The sequence below is a fragment of the Pristiophorus japonicus genome, chromosome 4, assembly GCF_044704955.1.
Source record: "Pristiophorus japonicus isolate sPriJap1 chromosome 4, sPriJap1.hap1, whole genome shotgun sequence".
NCBI classification, from domain to species: Eukaryota; Metazoa; Chordata; class Chondrichthyes; family Pristiophoridae; genus Pristiophorus; species Pristiophorus japonicus.
The window spans coordinates 36,185,447-36,203,513 of record NC_091980.1 but is presented as its reverse complement, the minus strand read 5'-3'; the positions used below and the strand labels follow the sequence as shown (position 1 = coordinate 36,203,513).

General features: G+C 43.7%; 1 long non-coding RNA gene across 1 annotated transcript in view; it reads right to left on the bottom strand.

Moving 5' to 3' along the window:
- The window catches only part of LOC139262035 (uncharacterized), a 183,671-nt gene that overhangs the window by 112,379 nt on the left and 53,225 nt on the right, over nucleotides 1-18,067 (bottom strand). The window contains exon 2 of the long non-coding RNA XR_011592862.1: nucleotides 16,937-16,972. This is a non-coding gene — a long non-coding RNA (uncharacterized lncRNA). The remainder of the gene's footprint in view (nucleotides 1-16,936; nucleotides 16,973-18,067) is intronic.

Sequence of the window (18,067 nt, the reverse complement as noted above, 5' to 3'; positions counted from 1 at the left end):
CATCGGGCGGCTGAATTTCGGCCTCATCATCTTTATGATTTTGACTTGTCATGTGTACTAACTTGCTGCAAGTACTGACATATAAAAACGCTTTGATTGTGTTGAGGATAAGCAGGCACCAGATTCTTAGAATCATAAAAGGTACAGCATAGAAGAAGGCTATTTACTGCATTGTACTGAGAACGATGACTGAGCCAGTGCTAACTCTTCAATTGCTACTCTCATCCTATTTCTCTGCTGTTTCCCCATTTCCTTACATAGTCATCCTTTGCAAATACTGACCTAATTCCTTTTCAAATTAAGTTACGGGGGAAAAATTCTGGGGGTGGTAACCGACTCGAGCGGGAAATTATGGTCACCACCCCTCAGAGGAAGTGGCGCACAATATCGCAGCTCTACTTCCTCTTGGGGCGGGTTCCAGGGGCGATAATGGGCCGCATTGGTCAGCGCTACACGACTGCTTCACATAGCGCTGAAACGGCTCAACGCCCCTCCCCTTCGGTTAAAGGGTAGGACCACTATACACTTTGCACTGCCTCTGATGGCCTCCACTAGGCCAGCAGGGCGGTGTGCTGCCGAGGCCGCAACCCGGCACCCAAAACACAGCGCTGGGCTGCACAATGGTGGCCCAGACCTTGCAGAAGAAGTCGTCGGGTAAGATGGTGGCGCATGAGGGTGTACACCGTGAGCGGATGTCGTCCCGGTTTGCAACCTGTGAGGCTGGGGCTGACACTGCTCGTGATAGCCTCGCGGGTGCAGGAAAGGGGCAGGCATGCATCGCTAAGGGGTCGCCATGCACGCCGCCGACATGCCACTACCGTGGCAGCGCCTCTGCTAATTACCATGCAATTTCACAGGAGCCGGTAGCACCACCCCCATTCCCCCCGCCACCGCCAGCGGAAACTGTAGAGAGGCAGAAACCCCCCCATCCCGCCCCGGTGAAAACTGAAGAGAGGCAGAAACAAGAGGGATTGCTACAGGTACAGGCCAGAGAGTCACCGAATAAGAAAAAACGCAAAATTGTGAGCGAGAGATATACTCTTCAAATACAACAGGGTGCTGATATTAGTATGAGGCTCATGGATCATATTATAATGCAGGACATGTACCACTCTTGGATCTGACTGGACATATCAATGGCAGCTTCAGTGCTTGTGTATTATTCAGTTGGACCCACTCAATGAACCCCTGAGGTATACCTCATTTCTCTAACTTCAAATACCGTTGAAAGGCTAAATAATAAATTAACGAGTGTAGCGGTGAGTGCGAGGATCTGTACATTGTCAGATTTCCCTTTGAAGCCAGATCAGATTCATATTTTGACCTCCGGCGAAAAGTTCAAACATAGAATGTGCATCGGCTGATCAGTGATGTAATGTTACCAAGATACTGAGTACATCTGGCATTTTTCCCTGTTCTTTACATATAAATCATACTTTAAACTAAACTAAAACGATGAAGATGTTGGCCTGGCTGCAGGCACTTCATCTCACACAGCATCATCTTTCACTGGCAGACAACACTGTTTTCACGTTAAGATTCTTTAGAAAGTGAGAATGCCCCATAAAATAGCAGCCTCTCCAACAGGGATAAGATGCCCTGTTAAACACTCTCCAAATGAAATGTTGGCAACTAACTAGATATGTGTAAGCTACATGGTCCAGAGTGTAGTACACACATCATGAATTAGACATCAAGCAAACAACGCAAGTCTTTGATATTTATAAACATGGTGTACACTGTATAATTTATTACAAAAAGAATCAAAAAAATGGAACTCATTAACATACCAAAGAGTTCAGCCAGATGGCTAGAGATGTCATTTAAAAAAATACTCTTGATATTGGATCATTTTTAAGTGCCTCAAGTGACAAATGCGTTTAAATCCTGCATTGCACTCTCACACATTTGTGGGGGAATTAGAGAAGAAAATTTACTCAGAGGGCAGGTCAACATGCAAATAACACAGGTCCAAATAGCCCCGGTTTGAAAACCTGGAAGGTCACTGGTCAAAGATCATTTGCCGTGACAGATGTTGTTTAGGCAGAGGCTTGAGAATCCATCTCACCTCCTTCAATTGTCTGTTACTCTTGTTAGCCGCACTGTGATAAATGTATACTGTGAACTATGAGATACTGGACTGGAATCGCTTCATCGAGGTGGAATTCCGGCAGAATGGGACTTCCACCCTTTGAATCCAGCTGCGTCATGACCCTTTCTCTGGTGTCAGGGGTCATTCACTGTTTTCATGTTAAGTGGGTTCCTGGCAGGATTCCCACCGCTAAGTGAGCCCGCTAGTGTGAAGAGGAGAGTTCCAGGGATGCTGCTGCAGCACTAAATGAGCTGGAAGCACCATTTAAAAGGAACAGAAGAGCCCCAAAGACTGGATCAAGGATCCCACTCATCGCCTTGGTTGAGATCGAAGCCTTCTGGAAGTAAGTGCTGTGCCTGAATTGGAGGGAGAGGCGAGCACTACAAATAACTCTCCCTTTATTACCAAAATTCAGGGCCATTATTGCCACTTCCCAAAGTCTACCACTGCCATCTACATGGTGGCCCCAAAAAGCAGAAATTTGTGGAGCGAAAGCAAGGACCCAAGCCCCATCACGTGCATGCAGCTCGTGTGGGAGGAGTGGCCAGGACTGGTCTCATCGGAGGCAGGATAGGAAAATCCATTTCACCAAGTAAGGTGACGACAGGCCTCACCATCCGTATTTTTCCTTATTCTCCGTCGCTATCCCATTCACAGTTGCAAAGGATCACAGAGGAGAATCCAGCTCACTAAGTTCAAGTGTTGCAATCACTGGTATTCAGGGGCAAGTTACTCCCCCATTACAGGATGACTACTTTATTGCTTTATTCAGTCTCACTTGGGTCATCTGATTGGGGTAAAAAAATTTAAATTAAGCAAGAACAGGAGTTTATTCTAGTATCTTCCTCCTGGGCTGCCATTAAAAAATCTTTGCGGATTCTGAGCCACCAAAACCTTTCTAGTAAGTGGGATGCAATAGAAGGAAAGAGCTAAAAAATATTGAGCTCTATATCCGAATGAGACTGCATGCAGTTGCAAGTATTGTGATGCACCCGCCCAGGACCTCTGCCCCTTCCTAAATTGATGGGGTACGGGAGATCCTTGCATTTGCCTACCACTGGCGGCTGCCCGTGCCACAAGCGGCAAATCCAATTCATTTCTCAATTGAAGTGGCCACAAATTGAAGGCCAATGTTGACTCGTCAGCCAGGATAGGGCCTGGACTTCGCCTGCCCCAACCCCCTGCCCCGGCCCAGGTGGGATCCACATTCGCCCTTTGATAGCACATGATGCACCACTACCAATGAAACTGAGAGCCAGGGCCATGGAACCTCCTGGCATTGACTCTGACACTGGTCCTACCATCTACTGCATCAATGGACTTGTAAGGAGTGGGTGGAGTAATGTAGGAGTAGGTGGTGTTACTGTAGACATGTACAAGAAGAGCCATGGATTTCCAGACCCATTATTTTTGTTGTGATTATCGAATCAACCAGTCACTCTGAAAACAAGTGCAACCAAAAGAAGAAATGCATTATCATTGATAACGTCTTCCCCTGTGTATTGGCCATTTGAACTGTTTCAGCTCAGAGATGGAAATTTTGTCTGTTATCAATCCTTAACCATTTTTAAAAATTCATTCATGGGATGTGGGCATCGCTGGCAAGGGCAGCATTTATTGCCCATCCTCAATTGTGCTAGAGGAGAGGGTGGTGAGCCGCCTTCTTGAACCGCTGCAGTCCGTGTGGTGAAGGAACTCCCACAGTACACCCTCCCAGAACTAGCATTGTGTGGAGCAACACACAGCAAACCAGTCACCAGAGATGCACCCTTATTGGCACAGGTGACTACCATTTGCTTGTGAATGAAGCAGAACCCCTCCAGGCTCATGAACTTTTGCAGTGTTAGTGGCGGAGGGCCATCCTGGCACTTTTGCTTAGATGTGCCTCCGCATTTGCAGATTTTTGACCCCTCTATCAATTCTTTGAAACTTCAATCCCTTTCATAACCACAGCCTTTTCCAGCTCATGTTGCTGAGAGTTTATTGCCTGTACCTATTTCTCTACAGCAAAAATAACCATTTGGAATCTCCAATCTCACTTCAGAGATTTGCTAATTTAGTCGCCCTGTCATCCAGTCCTACAAATGAGACAACTTGCTTATTTCCACATTGTGTAATTTTAACCTGGCAGAAGATACTGCAGTGCGGTCTGATGACGCATCTGCTACTGTTTTGAGCTATTTATTTGATTACGATTGTGAAGGTTCAACCTCAAATATAGACATGAGATGGCACATTCCTTCTGCAGGTTTCTGCTGCCAGTGTTGTTGCTTGATGGAACGTTAGCTGTGAAATATGCTTTTCCATGGCATCCACTGCCCATCAGGGTTTCTCTGGTGGCACTGTGAGTGACAGGTGATCCTCTGGGTCCCTCCTGACCATCTTCAACGGATGGGTCACAACATGCCAAGCAAAGATTGGAGTTCGAGGATTTTTTTAAAAAGTACAATCCACCGGCAATGCCCATCACTGTAATGCAAGTCATCTTACCCAGCAAGCAGGTCGGTGGCTGGACATCACGTTGCTGACAGCAGGTCTAATCCAGCTTCTGTGCTGAAACCCTGATCTCTTTATTACCTGCTGCATTTAAAAAGGTAAAGTGGCTTGTTGGAATTGAAAGCTCATTACTTCAGAAGGAGGTCTAATGCTCTCACTTTATTGTTCAAATGTGTCGAAAAATGAAGGGGACAAAATCAGCAATCATCTAAATTGAATGTGATGAAGCAATTAGCAGATTATAAACCAGCTTGCAAGCATGCTGTTATTTCTGTAGCGAGTCCAGCAGCGGCCTTGACCTTTCCTGTGCCTGGTTGCCAAGCAGCAGTTTCAATCTTTTATTTAAATGCACGCTGTGCCTAAAGTTCAAAATAAAAGAGCTGTATGGAGTGGTCAGAGGTGAGCACACTCTTCCCCTGATATCTCCCCCACCATCTCCTCACGTGGATTTCTGATCTGAATTGCTCCAGCAGGGCAAGGAATAGGTGAAAAATATGCTCTGCACCACTGACAAAAAAACCACAACAGTGAGTCATTCCCGTCAATCCTGTGCACTGGCTGGGAAAATAATTGGTTGTGTCCTTGAAACTAAGTTGAGCAGGGTTTTAACAGTTTCATTGCTGCCCAGCAGTCTGTTGCCAACTCTTTCTGTCCACACTGAGGGATTGTCCAACTGCAGGGAAATGGCTGAAGCTGGCTCGGATCATTGAGAGGTCTCTCAGAAAGAAGCCACAACCATGCCATCCTACCACCCTGCTCAAATGACTTTAGATGTATCGAAGCATACAGGCCAAGGGAGGCAAGAAGGCAGCTCCCAACCACCCTCTCGGGGGCATGTTAGGGATGGACGATAAATGCTGGCCATGCCAGCGAGGCCCACATCCCGTGAATGAATGCATTTTAAAAAGCTAATGCTTCCTCCGTCTGTGGAAGAATACCTCATGTTAGCCACCGTCCACACACCCATTCAATAGAATGGATCTAAAAATAATTTCATATGGTAAAGCTGATTTTCTTCTATTATTAGCCCAAACATTTCACAGATTAAGGCCGAAATCTTACTATACCTGCACGTACGGGTTTGGAGGCTGGCCCGCTGGAATCTGTATGGGTGGAGCTGTGAAAAATCAAAGGGTAGAAAACGCTAGTGGGAGTTATGTACCAAATAATAGTAGCGAGGTTGCGGACAGCATCAAGCAAGAAATAAGGGATGCGTGCAATAAAGGTACAGCAGTTATCATGGGCGACTTTAATCTACATATAGATTGGGCTAACCAAACTGGTAGCAATACGGTGGAGGAGGATTTCCTGGAGTGTATTAGGGATGGTTTTCTAGACCAATATGTCGAGGAACCAACTAGAGGGCTGGCCATCCTAGATTGGGTGATGTGTAATGAGAAAGGACTAATTAGCAATCTTGTTTGCGAGGCCCCTTGGGGAAGAGTGACCATAATATGGTAGAATTCTTTATTCAGATGGAGAGTGATACAGTTAATTCAGAGACTAGGGTCCTGAACTTAAGAAAAGGTAACTTCGATGGTATGAGACGTGAATTGGCTAGAATAGACTGGCGAATTATACTTAAAGGGTTGACGGCAGATAGACAATGGCAAACATTTAAAGATCACATGGATGAACTTCAACAATTGTACATCCCTGTCCGGAGTAAAAATAAAACGGGGAAGGTGGCTCAACCGTGGCTAACAAGGGAAATTAAGGATAGTTTTAAATCCAAGGAAGAGGCATATAAATTGGCCAGAAAAAGCAGCAAACCTGAGGACTGGGAGAAATTTCGAATTCAGCAGAGGAGGACAAAGGGTTTAATTAGGAGGGGGGAAATAGAGTATGAGAGGAAGCTTGCTGGGAACATAGAAACTGACTGCAAAAGCTTCTATAGATATGTGAAGAGAAAAAGATTAGCGAAGACAAACGTAGGTCCCTTGCAGTCAGATTCAGGTGAATTTATAATGGGGAACAAAGAAATGGCAGGCCAGTTGAACAAATATTTTGGTTCTGTCTTCACGAATGAAGACACAAATAACTTTCCGGAAATACTAGGGGACCGAGGGTTGAGAGAAAAGGAGGATCCAAAGGAAATCCTTATTAGACAGGAAATTGTGTTCGGGAAATTGATGGGATTGAAGGCCGATAAATCCCTGCGGCCTGATAGTCTGCAGCCCCGAGTACTTAAGGAAGTGGCGCTAGAAATAGTGGATGCATTGGTGATCATTTTCCAACAGTCTTATCGACTCTGGGTCAGTTCCTATTGACTGGCGGGTAGCTAATGTAACACCATTTTTTTTTAAATGAGGGAGAGAGAAAGAGTGCAATTATAGACCGATTAGCCTGACATCAGTGGTGGGGAAAATGTTGGAATCAATTATAAAAGATGAAATAGCAGCACATTTGGAAAGCAGTGACAGGATTAGTCCAAGGTAGCATCAATTTATGAAAGGGAAATCATGCTTGACAAATCTTCTAGAATTTTTTGAGGATGTAACTAGTAGAGTGGACAAGGGAGAACCAGTGGATGTGGTGTATTTGGTCTTTCAAAAGGCTTTTGACAAGGTCCCACACAAGAGATTAGTGTGCAAAATTAAAGCATATGGTATTGGAGTTAATGTACTGACATAGATAGAGAACTGGTTGGCAGACAGGAAGCAGAGACTCGGGATAAACGGGTCCTTTTCAGAATGGCAGGCAGTGACTAGTGGGGGGCCGCAGGGCTTAGTGCTGGGACCCCAGCTATTTACAATATACATTAATGATTTAGATGAAGGAATTGAGTGTAATATTTCCAAGTTTGCAGATGACACTAAGCTGGGTAGCGGTGTGAGCTGTGAGGAGGACACTAAGAGGCTGCAGGATGACTTGGACAGGTTAGATGAGTGGGCAAATGCATGGCAGATGCAGTATGATGTGGATAAATGTGAGGTTATCCACTTTGGTGGCAAAAACACAAAGGCAGATTATCTGAATGGCGGCAGATTAGCAAAAGGGGAGGTGCAACGAGACCTGGGTATCATGGTACATCAGTCATTGAAAGTTGGCATGCAGGTACAGCAGGTGGTGAAAAAGGCAAATGGTATGTTGGCCTTCATAGCTAGGGGATTTGAGTGTAGGAGCAGGGAGGTCTTACTGCATTTGTACAGGGCCTTGGTGAGGCCTCACCTGGAATATTGTGTTCAGTTTTGGTCTCCTAATCTGAGGAAGGATGTTCTTGCTTTTGAGGGAGTGCAGCAAAGGTTCACCAGACTGATTCCCGGGATGGCAGGACTGACATATGAGGAGAGACTGGATCGGCTGGACCTGTATTCACTAGAGTTTAGAAAAATGAGAGGGGATCTCATAGAAACAAATAAAATTCTGACGGGATTGGTCAGGTTAGATGCAGGAAGAATGTTCCCGATGTTGGGGAAGTTCAGAACCAGGGAACATAGTCTAAGGATAAGGGGTAAGCCATTTATGACTGAGATGAGGAGAAATTTCTTCACTCAGAGTTGTTAACCTGTGGAATTCCCTACCGCAGAGAGTTGTTGATGCCAATTCATTGGATATATTCAAGAGGGAATTAGATACGGCCCTTATGGCTAAAGAGATCAAGGGGTATGGAGAGAAATCAGGAAAGGGGTACTGAGGTTAATGATCAGCCATGATCTTACTGAATGGTGGTGCAGGCTCGAAGGGCCGAATGGCCACTCCTGCACCTATTTTCTACGTTTCTTTGTTTCTAATATGGCCGTGATTGACAGCAGAGCGGGATCCTGTTCTGAACCCACCTCCTTTTAAGTTTCCAAAGTGCTTGGTCTGGCTGCGATGCACAGACCCGACACTAAGTTGTGGGCCAGCCAATTAACAACAGTAAGAGATACTTTAAAGTAATTTTAAAAGAATTTTACCAGGTACTTACAATTTTCCAAGTTTTTTACGAGGGGAACACGTCAGCTAAGTGCGTTGGGTTCTCAATGACTCTCCATTGCTTTGACTAGTTGACTGCTGCAGAAGTGGGATAAATGCTACCATTTCACAGCTGTTTACTTTTCAATGTCAGATGCTGAAGTCTTCAGGATTTGGAAGAGACTTTTGAGCTGTATGCAAGTTGGAAGTATTTGCAGTGAACTCTCGATCCAATGTCACCACCTTAGAGCAAGCTCTTTCACCAATGACAGATCGCTTCTGTCATCACAACATCACCTGCCATCTATTCCATCAGCCCTTGAAAAAACTCACCTTTCTCCTTCGAATCCCACCACGATTAGCCCCAACACCAACATCACTAAAGACACCAACATCACCCACAACACCAACCTTCTCCACAATCACCTGATGCTGCACAGGACACAGGGCATTAGCACCCGAGCACATTGCTGCCCAGGAACCCAGGGATGGTCTCACCATGGCCACATTTACTTCACTTGACGCTGTGAACCATGGCTGCCACATGATGCACCAGTTTGCTATCACCTCACACTAGCACCATAATGCATCTCTGCAATGCTCAAGCTACTCCTTTTACACTCATCACCATTGCAGGGGGTACCCTTATGTCTCACCATTCATTGCAACTCGCTCAGCCACTTCCAAAGGTGCACACAAATCTGTCCAAGGACACAAAGTGTTCAAAATAGAGATTTCAATGTTTGGCAACACATTAGCAGAAACTCTACATGAACATTGGTTCAAAGACCTTTGTGTGTTGGTAGTTGGTATGATTGGACAAGAATGTGGGTAAGTGTGAGGGGTGGCTAGTGAGATGGGGATGTGATAATGTAGATAGAGACGGATGGGTGGAGGTGCAAGGTAAGTTGGTGAGAGTAAGGATGTGCAGGAGTAGGATACGGAAGACAGAGTGATGGGGATGTGATGAATGGTAATGCAGGATGAGGTTGAGTGTGGTTTTGCAGTAACGTTTTGTGATCCACTGAGATCATTGAAAGGTTTGCGCCACTGCAGCCAGGTCCTCCTGATGACATCCCTGTTTGTGCCTTCCTGTGCAATGTGCAACCAAGCTGTGTTGGTGTCCTGGGAACAGTGCTCATCAGTGTTTGCAGCACCTCAATGCTGCAGAACATTGACAGCAAAACTGTCAAAATGTATGTGGGCATGTCCCTTTAAGGAAACTGGCTGATGGTGCATCATCAAGTGATGTCATCAGACCTGCTTCCTTGTAATTGGCCGGGAACCTTGCTGGGTGGGCTTAATCAAGAGGGCGGGCTGCAAGAGGAACGGGTTCCCAGCACACCACCGATGTCGGCTCCACTGGACTCGCCACAGTTGGCGAAATCGCCGGCAAGTGTGGCCATGTTTTGGGCAGAATCAGTTTTGATATTGGTGAAGAAATTCATTAAAAAATGCCATAACGGACTTAAAATGTTACTAAATTACGTGGATATCAAAATGCTTGGGCTAAAACTGAAAATATGTAGTATATAGGTGTATACAGTGAAAGTTATACACTTCACCATGTGCAGTATGGTACTCTGTAGGGTTATGCAGTGTGCAGGACAGCACAGTATAGGATTATACAAATGGTTGGTAGCGGATTGGCTGCTCCTTATATACCCTGCCAAATCTTCCTTTAAATTGACTTCAACAGAACGGAAAACCAAGCGAGGTATATAACAGGCAACCTATTCACTAGCGTCCATTTTGCACCTCACCTGAAGATAAACTTCGCCCCCAATATACAGAACAGGATTGCATAAGGTGTATTAAGACCACACGGTGCAGTACAGCAATGTATAAAGTGTATACAAGCCACCCATTGTAATACTGGGCTGTATAAGGCATATACAAGGATAACGTGTAGTACAGCACTGTAATTAATGATACAAGGCAAAGCGCGCGGTTCAACGGTTTGTTTTCACAGAGTACAATGTGCAGGAACAGCACTGTATAAAGTATGTACAAGGCACAGGGTACAGTAGAAAGCAAGGACTATGCAATATGTAGGGTGCAGTAGTGAATGGTTTAGGAAAAACCAAGGAAGTATGTAGCACAGCACAGTAAGGCATGTACAGACATCGTCTGTAATACACTGTGCAAGATATATGCCGAGCCCAGGTTGTATTACATTCAGCGCTATCTAGAGTTAACAAAAGAAAGACTTGCATTTATATAGCATCTTTCACAATCACCGGACATCCCAAAGCGCTTTACAGCCAATGAAGTACTTACGAAGTGTAGTCACTGTTGCAATGTAAGAAATGCGTCAGCCAACTTGCACACAGCAAGCTCCCACAAACAGCAATATGATAATGACCAGATAATCTGTTTTAGTTATGTTGGCTGAGGGATAAATATTGGCCAGGACATCGGGGATAACTCCCCTGCTCTTCTTCAAATAGTGCCATGGGATCTTTTACATCCACCGAGAGAGCAGACAGAGCCTCGGTTTAATGTCTCATCCGAAAGACGGCACCTCCGACAGTGCCACATTCCCTCAGTACTACACTGGAGTGTCAGCCTAAGTTACTTGTGCTCAAGTCTCTGGATTGGGACTTGAACCCACAATCTTCTGACTCAGAGGCGAGAGTGCAACTCAGTGAGCCATGGCTGACACTAAAGCACAGTGTGCAGTACAGGCACTGTATAAAGACTGCAGTCTAGTATTTTATAGGCTTACACAACATCTGTATGGTGCAGCACTGTAAGCATACTGTGATGTATCTACAGAGCATAGTGTGTAATAAAGCAATATGCCACCGTGCAAGGTACAGTGCAGTACAGCACAATATAGGATTAACCAGAACATGGTATGCAGATGCAGAATGGCATTAGCTTGAGAGGATGTTCACTATTCTGATAACACACCCAATCATGGTGTTGCAACAGGCGAGTTGTTTAGATTAGCCACCGAGATGATCATTTAAGATCGAAGAACTTTCTTCAATAAGTTTAAAAGCTTGTTGATTTCAAGCATCCATTTCTATAAATATGTAAGGAGACAGGCAGGCTACATACGCTTCCCAGCATTTCTTACATGCACTGAAAGGAAAGAAAATGCAGTTTGTGCTGTTTTGTACTGACTGTGGAGATTAAATGAGCCTTCATGCGTTATATATCATTTGAAAAATCCAACTCTGCTGTATCCAACTTTCAAAGGTATCGTAAAGCTGTCTGTCGCCCACAGTTATCATATAATTAATCATTCAGTGATGTTTCAGATGAAGCCAACCTGCTGAAGCAGTCTCTTTCTCTTGCCATTTGTTGGAATAATATCAAAGTTAGTGCAACAGCAAAGTCCACGAAGAGTGCTGCTTGTTTCACAATGTCACTCATCGCCTCAGTTCTGGCTTCAGGATCAGAAACTCGAGTTGAAGAGCAGAGTTCAACACTGTCAGCGTACAAATCATCCTTTTTTGCCAGAGGGATTTTATTCCCATTAATATAAGGGATGCCTGTGCTGGGGGAACGAGGCACGTTTTCATCCCACAGCCAGTGAGAATCCTTTCGAGGTTAATGCTGCATGGGACAGATGTAGAGTAATGACCAATTGATGTCTCAGAAAGCCATCTGAAATATTCCACTAGTTAAGTAGACAGAGAAGAGGTGTCATATTTAAAATCGGCACAAGAGAGTGAGAAGAGTGGTCAGGGGAACTTTTAGAGCAGAACATGCGATGCCGTACCACAGGGAGTAGTTGAGGCAGAGACAATTGCATCTTTTAGGGTCCTAGGCTCTGGAATTGCCTCAAAATTGGACCACTTCTTTTTTCGGCACACTCACCGGAGATGCGCCGCTTTTCTGCATTGAAAAGTGCTCCGAAAAAAATCGCTCCCCATTTTGGCCACTGTCCGGCCTCTCCCGGATCTTCGCGCAGTGTGGCCAGTCAGGTCGGGGGTGGAGCCAGCGTCCCGCGCTGAAAACAGTGCAGGAACGTCTGCACATGCGCGTTGGAATGTGCGCGCATGCGCAGTAGCTCCTCGCCTCCAGCCTCTCCATGTGCGTGCTGCAGCGTGGGACCCAATCATCATCATCATCATCATACCGGCTACTGGTGCATCCCGCCCCTATCCCAGGCAGAGTGGCCTACCGCACAGGCTGGCCTGCTGCTTTCCCGGGCTGAAGATGAAGGTAGGGTAGGACTTACTTACTTCTATTTTTTATTTGGATATTTTGAAAAAATTATGTAATATATTTTGTCTCTTGTGAATTGTGATGGCCATTTGTCAAGCCTATTCACCTGGTGCTATTGTGAAAGAACAACATAAGTGATGGAGGAACACTGAGAGAATATCTTATTTATTGAAGTAGACTTTATTTAGATAATATTGGCTCAATTTTGGCCCAGTATAATCATTGCAAACAAATAGTTGTTTAAATTAGTTGAGAGATTAGGGCAATTTAATTCAACTCTCTTTTACTTCTTTTATTTTTGCAGTTTAAGCTTCCATGAATGCTTCTGTTGTATAGTAAATTAACTATGTGAAGTTTGTCTTATGATGTCCTGTATAGCTGTTTGATCCTATTCTTTAGTCAAGTCATTAAGTTCTGCTGGCCTCCAATGTACCTACCTGTGCTGATTTCTTAACTCTCCGCAAGGGTTTTCTGAAGTGGGCACATACGCTGACCTAAGTAGATTTGGAGTAACTATTACCTGGCCAAAGTGGCCTAAATGGCCAAAACTAAACTAAACTAAAAAAATCCTAACTAACTCACTTACACTGGCACAAATTGAATGTGCAAAATGGGGATTTTAAAGGTACTCCAGAAAAATCAAGTTAAAACGGAGCAACTCCTGGCCAATTTTGAGCCCTAAATCTCGCCACCTCTCCTTCTTTAAGACACTCCTTAAAACCTACCTCCATGGCCATCTGTCCCAATATCTCTTTCTGTGGTTCAGTGTCAAACTTTTTCGGATAACACTCCTGAGAAGTGCCTTGGGACATTTTAGTACATTAAAGGCACTATATAAATGCAAGTTCTTGTTGCCATTAGACTGTACTGGAGACAAATTCAGTACTCAGCAATGAAAAGACAGCATTCCAAACTAGGTGCAGCACCCAGTTTCTGACCACACCAGCTGCAAGAGTCCACCACAGACAAACCATGTGTATACAGTGGCTGCTGCACACAGGGGTGCCAAAGCTTCCAATTTGTTTAATTCAGTATGTTGGGGGGTGAAAAGTAATTTCAATCTGCTAAATTATTCTAAAGGTCATTGTTTGTTGTTATTCTTTAACCAACTGATTCATCATTTTCATAAATCACTAGAAAATCCTTCATCTTTATTTAATTTGATTCAAAGTCCTCTGAAGCACAAGAGGAACCAAAGTCGGAACAAGCGTACTAATGAAGTTTTTAAAAAAATGCATCAGATAAAATATTAAATAGTAAACTGAAATCATATTATATTTGTAATTGAATAAAGTAATAATTTAAATTTATCAGTGAATATTTTAGTTCAATAAGTGATGTTTCGTGTGCAGTCAATCGGGCTGCTGTGGATTACTGTGCAAGTTTTCTTTTGAGTTCTATTTATTATTTTGCCTCGCTGTTGCCAGAAAGAATTCCCTCCAAAAAATATTCATTCAATTGATCTGTCGAAACATTTCTTGCAGCTGGCACCATGGCTGTGCTAGCGGACATGCAGCAGGTGCCAGCACACTCCTGGTTAAAATGTGTCTGGCTCGTCAGAGAATCAGCAGTCATTTAATAAAGTTGTAATATCCTCTATTCCAGGCTTTTAATTTTGTTTTCGAACTGTAAAATAATTGCCTCCTGCGAATCATGCGACACTGTGATAAGAATTAGTCACAATATTGAATCAATGCAGCATCCTCACCAATGTAATAAAAATGTAAATAAGCGACACGCTGGAACTCGACATTCTTGTGGTGGGATTACCCATCGTGCAATTCCACCAACGATCTGCCAAATATATACAATTAAAAGAGCTGTACTCTCACTGTAGAGGATGTCATTTAAATTATTTGTTGCTGCTCATTCTCAGCTACAAGTCATTCCAAACATAATGAATATTCAAGCACATTTTATGTTGGAGTGAGGGAATGAAAGCTGACTGAAGTGCAGCATTTTGATCTATTGGAGATCTCTTTGAGGGTAAAGCATACAAGGGAGATGAGTTCTGAAAGTAAGTTATTCATGTGACTACTGAGCTATGAACATTGTGTCAGTTTCAGGAATTCTATGTACTTACACCCACTCTCTATCAATCAGATTGTGATTTATAACAGCCAACCAATTCCTGGTAATTGAGCTGAAGAAGATCATTTTCAACTCAAAGAGTTGACATAAAGGAGCAGTTAACCTAGATAATATTAGCAGCATCAGCCATGGCTCAGTGAGTAGCACCCTCGCCTCTGAGTCAAAAGATTGTGGGTTTAGGTCCCGCTCCAAAGACTTGAGCACAAAAATCTTGGCTGATACTCCAGTACAGTACTGAGGGAGTGAGTGCTGCACTGTCGGAAGTGCCGTCTGTCGGATGAGATGTTAAACTGAGGCCCCGTCTGCTCTTTCAGTTGGATATAAAAGATCCCATGGCATTATTCTGAAGAGCGGGAGAGCTCTCCCCCAATATTTGGGGCGAATATTTTTCCCTCAATATCCTGGTCAACATTTATCCCTCAATCAACATCATTAAAACAGATTATTTGGTCATTATCACACTGCTGTTTGTGGGAGCTTGCTGTGCGCAAATTGGCTGCTGCATTTCCTATATTACAATCATGACTACACTTTATTGGCTATAATGCGCTTTGGGACTTCCGGTGGTCGTGAAAAGCACTTATATGAATGCAAGTCTTTTTCTTCCTTTTAGTATAGGATCAGATTTTTCACGGGCTTGTTTTTATGAATATTCAGCGACCTTAGTCCAAACAATTGTGGAGAACAGAATGGTAAATGTTTTGATTTTTTTAAATCAAAATCCATCAAACAGCTATCAAGCTAAAGTCCAGGCTGCTCTGTCCTTCAATTATGCCAGATTAGGGAGACTGCATGGTACAACAGGGGAGACACTTCTGTTGTATGGATTGAAGTCCAGCCCAGATGGGTGGAATGGTATTGGGCAGCAAGGGTTTTACGTGAATGAGTTCGAATCCAGCTAATAGCGTACACCGCCCAGGGCATAAACAATCTGTAATTCAGAACCAAATTGGCAATCTCATTTGGAGATGTCACAGGATGACTGATGGAGAAAATGAAAAAAATTGTCACAATGGTGCAGTGAGTGGAAACTCTTCAATGAGACACATTATTGGGTCAGTTTAAAGGGACCTTTGAAGAGGTTCTATTCACCAGTATTGCTCTCCTGCTTACACACAAGTTTCACAATAAAAATGTATTGTTCACCAGCGAAGGGCACTGGAAGAGCTGGAGGCGTCTCCCTACACATGGAGCACCACTTGTATTACGTAGTTATTGTGCTCCAAGGCATGACCCACAACAGAATGAAAAGTAAACATTAAAATGCATAACATGTTATATTGCAGGACTGATCCGCTGATCCAGAGTCATGGCATGCAGGTTCAATTTCTACTCTGCAATAGGCCGCCTGCCTGCCCATCATGGTCTCTCGACAGACTTTTGAAGAGAACAAAATGGTGGGGAAGTGGGAGAACATTTAAAGTTCCTCATAACCTCAAGAATGTTTTTCTGAATGGGAAAAAAAATGGTTCCTCCCGCTGACTATGGCCTTATGTCTATAGCTACAGTGGATAATGCAGCAGCTTCTATGCTGCAGTAAGGGATCTTCAGTCAATTAAAGCATATAGTTGTCATCTTTTCACTTAGATGAAAAGATGACAACTTTTCATTCACCCAGAGAGTGGTGAACCTGTGGAATTCTCTACCACAGAAAGTTGTTGAGGCCAATTCACTAAATATATTCAAAAAGGAGTTAGATGAGGTCCTTACTACTAGGGGGATCAAGGGGTATGGCAAGAAAGCAGGAATGGGGTACTGAAGTTGAATGTTCAGCCATGAACTCATTGAATGGCGGTGCAGGCTAGAAGGGCCGAATGGCCTACTCCTGCACCTATTTTCTATGTTTCTATGTTTCTATGACTTTCTGTCCTTTATTTAATCATACACCTTGTTGGTTTTTTCACTGCAACATTTGGACAGCCTATGTCAAAGAGTATGCAGCACAAGTGTTTCATTTTTGCTGTCAGTACTTTGAAAAACAAATTGTTTCCTTATTTTTAAATTGTTATTCCACTTCTCCCCCTTCCCAGGCAGCACATTCCACCCTTCCGGCAGGACAGGCAGGTGACCTGATCTTACATCTCTATGAATATAACTCGACAAGTGGCTCCTTGGAAATAGATGACATTTGCTGAAAATAAAACAGATCCGAGAATGCATCTAGAAACAATGTATTACCTTGGGCTCTTAATCTTGACTCTGATTCTTCTTTGGCTGCCAAACAGAATAAGAGACAGTGTTACAAAATTATTCTTGACAATGTTGATCAAAATCTTGACTCACTTATGCAGTACTCTGAGATGATTAGAACTCTTCTGGACTGTGTGTCTCCAGGCACTAAAGTTGGGCTCAGATAGCAACCAACCAGTCGTGTCCTGTTAATGTCATGTGTGTACTTCTGGGCCTCATGCTGCCTCTTTGGAGGTCACTGTTGCACCCATTACTTAGCCTTTCTCTTTCTAAGGTGATTATGTTTCTATTAATGGATCGTTCTAATCACTCACCTTGTGCAGAGACTGCATATGCAGCTTTCAGTGGTGCACAAATAGTTCTGTTGCTACATCTATGAGTCATTAACAACTGTGCCTGCTGTGCCTTTGCAAGTAGGAGTCTTACTAATGCACTGGAAACTCTGCTCACAGCACTGACACTGACAGACCTCCTGTATTTGCTAACTGCCATACCATGAAGAAAAAAGAAAGACATAAAATACAATCACTTGAAAGATCCGTATAATAACATTTGCAAAACTTTGCACTCATCAAGATGAATGAGGTCAGTGCTGGGCAATGGAACACATGTTCCCCTTTTTGCCCACTGTTGACATTAAGCACTCCCAGATTCGAAGCAGAGTGAAGCATCCTCTAAAGTTATTTCATCAAGCAATCCCCGATCTACTAAACGGGGTTTCCGCCACACCTCTGGCATAGTTATGAGGCAGAGCTCGAGCAGTTCCGCAGAAATTCCCAGCCTAAGTTACAGAATCAGAGAAATTTCGGTTAGGAAGCCATGCAGTCGATCATGGCTGTGCCAGTTTTAACCACATCAGATCTGTTAAAACCAATCATTTCCATACTCAGTTTCCATATCTTTCAATATCTTCGAGTGTTTATCTAATTCCCTTTTAACTGTCGTGACTGACGCACTTTTAATAGCCATTTGCAGTAATGCATTCCACATTGTAATAACTCTTTGCTTCAAAACATTCCTTCCAACCACCTCTTTTAGTACTAATCCTAAAATTTAAGTCCCCTTGTTATTGGGTTCGCCTTCTCCAATCCTTTCATCATTTTAAACATTTATTTTTGA